This window comes from Callorhinus ursinus, unplaced genomic scaffold (assembly GCF_003265705.2).
Source record: "Callorhinus ursinus isolate GAN/ISIS: 27379988/994484 unplaced genomic scaffold, GSC_fseal_2.0 scaffold49, whole genome shotgun sequence".
Classification (NCBI taxonomy): Eukaryota; Metazoa; Chordata; class Mammalia; order Carnivora; family Otariidae; genus Callorhinus; species Callorhinus ursinus.
In genome coordinates this window covers 10,054,117-10,060,315 of record NW_027397111.1, presented here as the reverse complement: position 1 = coordinate 10,060,315, position 6,199 = coordinate 10,054,117, and the positions used below count along the sequence as shown (strand labels likewise).

General features: G+C 36.2%; 1 pseudogene; it reads right to left on the bottom strand.

The window, feature by feature from the left end:
• Positions 1–3,405: 3,405 nt before the first annotated feature.
• Positions 3,406–4,363, bottom strand: LOC112806354 (olfactory receptor 6B9-like; annotated as a pseudogene).
• Between the last annotated feature and the right edge of the window lie 1,836 nt (positions 4,364–6,199).

The following is a 6,199-nucleotide window of genomic DNA, read 5'->3' as shown; positions in this document are numbered from 1 at the left end:
GTAATAGTTTTAATAGTTATTAGTACTTCTTCTATTATGAATTACTCACACATAATATTTGGTATATAAATATACATATATCTATATATATCACAAATATGTTTTCATTTTCTTATCTCCTTTATCCCTGTACCACCTAACATAAGATATATTAATAAATTAACTTTATATCATAATATTTAAGTTATACAATATCAAAGGAGAAGAGCAAACATTCTCCAAGGACTTTGAATCTTCTGGAGCAAGGGTTAGCATATTTTCAGTTTTACACAGGATAGTTGTATTGTGGTAGGTGGAAGTGTGATTTTGTATTTGTCTTGATTTGGAGATTGTGTGGTTTAAAGAGATGTGTATGAGTGCCAGGTTGACAAGAGATGGACTGTGGTGGTCAGTTTTATGTGTCAACTTGGCTAGGCTTTAGTCCCCAGTTTTTCCATCAAATATTAATCTAGGTGTTGCTGTGAAGGCATTTTGTAGATGTGATTAAAGTCTAAAATCAGTTGACTTTAAGTATGGAAGACTATTCTAGATAATCTAGAGGAGCCTGATTCAATCAGTTGAAAGGCTATAAGAGCAGAACTGAGACTTCCCTGAGGAAAAAGAAATTTCACCTGTGGGGAAGCAGTTTCAGCTCATTCCTGAGACTTTCAGGCTGCCCTTTCTTACAGCCTGCCCTATACATTTCAGATTTGCCTTGCCAGCCCCCACAATTGGATAAGCCAGCTCCATGTAATAAATCTCTTAATATATATCTCCTATTGGTTCTGTTTGTTTGGTTGAAGTCTTACTTGTACATCCAATACAAATTTTTCTGCAATAAAGGGAAAATTTTACCAATTTAGTCATCTGGAAAACTTCCTGCTACTCTCACTTTTGACAATTTATCTATTGCTTTCTTGCTGGTTCACTGTCTGATGGATGTCCAGGAAAACCATAGCCTTTTCCTATCCATCTCTTTCTCTGCAGATTTCTACTCAGCTACAGGTCATTCTGTCTTTCCTTTTTGAATGCCACTCTTCCAGTTTTGAATAAAGTAATATAACTGGAATACAACATTAAATAAATATGTAGCATAATTATAAAATTAATTACATAAAGCTTTTGATCTTTAATTTTTAAAATCTGAGTTGTGGATGAAGTTAATTTTACTATTTTTCTACTTTCTGAATGTTTTAAACATTTAAAAGTAAAATATTTTAAATATTAAAGTAAAAGAAATATGAAAAGCAAACACATCATAAATGGAGAAAGAACAATGCACTGTATGGAAACAGTAAGTTAACTTTCTTGGAAATCAAGTTCATCAAATAAAGTAGAAGATAAATAAGTGCAGAGAGGATATGTATAACAAATGACCTAATGGCTATATAGAAAACTTGAAAAGTCAGACAGTCCAGACTAGAAAAGGAATGTCAGGTTATAAATATAGATGATACTTGAGGTTATAACAATAAATGACCACAGGGCTGCTTAACCAAAATTGAAATGAATTTTAAGAATAAAAAATAAACTTGTGAGATTTCAAAATAGCATTAATTGTCTATTAGGAATTAACAAATGATTTTTGAGCAGAAATATATATAGCATAACACTGCTCTCTTTTGATAAAAAGACTAGAAAATTCTAACTGGGTTAAGAAATTCTATGATTCAAAATAGAGCATCTTGTATTATTTTTAGTGCCTGTGTGAGGGCCATGGCCCATAACCCTTCTTTTTGACTAAAGAAAAATGGTATATACCATTATGAATACACAGTTGTTAGGCTAAAGTAATAATGGCCAGGAGAATGTAACAGGTTTAGATAAATTGGAAACTACCACAGTCTATAAAACATAATAATCTATATAAAATAAATTAAAACAATCTCATGTGACCATATACAAAAACTTAATACAAAATGGGAAGACCATGTAGTTACAATGTAAATAAAGTCAAAACAAAGCAAATAGGGTATCTAAATCAATAACCCAATTAAAACTTAGGAAATGTGGTTTCCAAAGGGTTGGGGTAAAATAGTATGCCTGCAATCCTTAAACTCTTGGCAGACTATATTTCATTAATTCACTCATCCAGTATTGTTGCTGAGCCAGACAGAATCCATTTCTCCTATTATTTTATAATGGCTGAATGAAAGCATATACTAAGATATTGTATCCACCTTTCCAAAATCAAAAGGAAAACAAATGAGAAGAGGGAAAATCCTGCACATCCAGGCCAAGTACCATCTAAGCAAAAGCACTTTTGTAATCTCTTGTCAATGTCAATGCTTCCTTTATCTGAGAAGAAATGGGCTTTAATGAATTGCTATTAGTTTTTCCGAAGGTCTAGCTGCTGACTCTATTACATCTAAAAAAATTATATATGTAGAAATTCCAACAAGGGAAGACAATTAAAGCATGAAATTATATATATTTTTTCTTTAAATTTTTTTATTGTTATGTTAATCACCATACATTACATCATTAGTTTTTGGTGTAGTGTTCCATGATTCATTGTTTGTGTATAACACCCAGTGCTCCATTCGGTACATGCCCTCTTTAATACCCATCACCAGGCTAACCCATCCCCCCACACCCCTCCCCTCTAGAACCCTTAGTTTGTTTTTCAGAGTCCATTATCTCTCATGGTTTGTCTCCCCCTCCGATTTCCCCCCTTCATTCTTCCCCTCCTGCTATCTTCTTCTTTTTTTTTTTTCGTGAGATATCATCAATTGATTATAAAAGGAACCAGGCCCCTAACCTTCTAGGAAGCAATAAACAGGTCCTAGCCATAAAATTGGTGATTGCAGAACCTCTTTTTGTGTACTCCTCCTAAGACAGAGAGGGCTTTTAAAACAAAACAAAATCAGAATGGAGAAATCTCACCAACAGAACTCTAAAAACTAGTTGGATAATAACTGATTATTTTTCAACATCTTCATAAAAATAAAATTATTTTATAACTCCAATACCAATGCATGGCTCATAAAATTCTGGTTATTTCACTCACTGCATTATAAAAGGAAGCATTTAATTAAATCCTGAAAGTAAAGGAGATTTTCTTTGATATCTGGCCTCTTATCCTTTAATTGTGTACTAAGTCAGTATGTTTAAAATTGCAGACTTTCTGGGGCGCCTGGGTGGCTCAGTTGGTTAAGCGACTGCCTTCAGCTCAGGTCATGATCCTGGAGTCCCAGGATCGAGTCCCGCATCGGGCTCCCTGCTCGGCAGGGAGTCCGCTTCTCCCTCTGACCCTATCCCCTCTGATGTGCTCTCTCTCTCTCATTCTCTCTCTCTCAAATAAATAAATAAAATCTTTAAAATAAAAATAAAAATAAATAAATAAATAAAATTGCAGACTTTCACCTAATGTAAGTGTGTTTTGAGATTAAGTCAAATGAAAAGAGAAGGAATGTCTAAGTCTCTTTAGCAAAGAGAATCTTTCAAGAAAAGGGCTTGGCCACTTGATGGCGTTTTTCTGATGGCATCTTTGACCTCCTTGTTCCTCAGGCAGTAGATAATAGGGTTGAGCATTGGAGTAAAGACTGCATATATGGCTGAGATCAATTTGTTAGAATTGAATGAAGCAATGGCCTGAGGTCGGACATACATGAAGATCACAGCTGTATAGAAGATGACCACCACTGTAAGGTGAGAGGCACAGATAGAGAAGGCTTTCTGCTGCCCAGTGGCTGAGGGAATATGCAGAATGGTAGAGACAATGAAGCCATAGGAAAGGACAGTGGCTGAGAGAGGAAACACAAGGATGGGAATGGCTAGCACAAAGTCTACCATCTCAGCCATAGAAAAGTCCATGCAGGCCAGTTTGAGGATGGGGGAAACATCACAGAAAAAATGGTTCAAGGTATTATTGCCACAGAAAGCAACTTGGAAGATGAAGTATACCTTTGCCATGGAGATGGTGAAGCCACTCACCCAGGAACTGATTGTCAGCTGCACACAAAATCCTGTGGTCATCATGGCCGGATAGTGAAGAGGACAACATATAGCCATGTAACGGTCATAGGCCATGGCAGCCAAAGAGCACACATTCAGTACAGGCAAGTGAGATGAAGAAATAGAGTTGGATCATGCATCCCAGGAATGGGATGGTATTGGGACAAAGTAGGAATCCAGCCAACATCTTGGGGACTGTGACAGTGACATACCAAGTCTCCAGAAAGGACATGGTGCCCAGAAAATACTACATGGGCTTGTGTAGGGACCCAGTGATCCATACAGTGAGAATGATGACCAAATTCTCCAACAGCACAAACATGTAGGTGATGAGGAAGAGGAGGAAAAGCAGAACTTATAGCCAAGGTGAAGTAGGGAAGCCCACCAGGATGAATTCACTAATATGGGTGATATTTTCCTTTGACATGGCTAGGACACCAAAAGACAAAGGATTTAATGAAAATAGTGCTAGTGAGATCCACATTAGCAGCAAGGTGCCCTCGGACTACAGGTACTTTATCATTAAACTTAACCTAGTGCCACAATCTGGTCCTGGGGTGTGATTTGAGAGTCACAAGAGGCCACAAGATCCTCTCCAGAAAATCAGACATTAGAACAGGACCTGAAAACAAATCCACCAAAGACACAAAGTTAAGAATCTCAAAGCAGAATCATGAAGTCAGATTCAGGATTTAGGCCTTCAGATCTGGGCCAGAAGGAGGTCTTCAGGTAGTACTAGGAATAAATACTTTCTTTATCAGCATATTTCCAGATTTCACAAGCAGCTATAAGGCAGGAAACAATCATGATCAGAATAAGTGCCAAGGATGGTTAGGGCAAGGCAAGGAAGCAGGGTAGTTCAAATTCTGGAGAAAATGAAAACAGAATACTAACTGGAAAACACCCTCCTGATAGGAGAATTGCTGACTTTGGCCTACTCCTGGACTATATAGTATGTCTTTTGAAAATGCTGGCAAAACTAGTTAACAATTACTTGCCTATTTTTAGGCCCATGGCTTAAAAAATTGAATGAAGAAATGTCTGCTCTATTAAGTAATTAAATACATTTGGATTTTTTAGATGCCTCCTAATAATAATAATAATAATAGTTATATATACACATATAAAATAGTTGTATATATACATATAAAATAGATCACATTTGATCTCAAATTAATTTGTACATTTCATCTATACCCTCTCCAAAGATTCGTTCAAAATTTTTATACTGCCAGAAGTGTTACCTGATTAATTCTATCTACTCTTTGACTCTGAAACTTCTCCTCAGTATGGACACTGCTGAGCACAAGTTGCATTTAAGGAGCCACCTTGCTAGTGGAGAGTCAGGAGCTTCAACAACTCAGAAGAGTCCTGGGCTTCCTAGGGCACAGTAGGATCTGAGGAGAGAGTTGAAATTTAAAAATACTTTCTTCACAAGTGGGGATAGAAGAAAGAGAAAAGTAGAGATAAAAGTTTGAACACTGGGTATTACACATAACTAATGAATCATTGAACACTACATCAAAAACTAATGATGTACTATATGTTGGCTAATTGAATTTAAAATTTAAAAAAAGGGGGGGAAGAACCCAATAAAAAAAAGTTTGCTTGACATTATAAATAAAATTAATCTGAAAAGAGAAACATATTTTTCAAGGACAGCAATAGAGATGACCTGGAAACGGAAAGGCAGAATTTAGGGACCTGCAAAGCACAAGATATGGAATTTTCTAGATGTTTAGTAGTGACTTCTGATTTGTTATATACTGTGTGGGCCAAAGCCCCTAGATCTCCAATAAATTAGTTGGTTATATGTGTTGAAAAATTACCATAGTAAAATAGAACTCAAATTTGACTTCTTTCTCCACCAAAAATAATTATCCTTTAATTAATTTTAACAACTCTCTCAGGGAGGTCGTTTTTGCCCATCGTGAGGCAGTCTGGAAGACCTAGCCTAAATTGGAACAATTACAGAACAAGACTGTGAAGGAATTTTTACATATGAATGCATACTCATTCATGTCTGATATTTTAGGAATCATAGAAAACAAAAGAGTAACATAATAAGAGACTTGCCATGGACAAAAGGAGCCCCAATACTCAGAGTGTACTAAAGCATGAAGAAAACTTCAGAGGGGAGGAGCAAGATGTGGAAGGAGTAGGAGACCTGAATTTCATCTGGTCCCAGGAATTCAGCTGGATAGGGATCAAACCATTCTGAACACCTACGAATTCAACAGGAGATCGAAGAAAAGAATAGCAA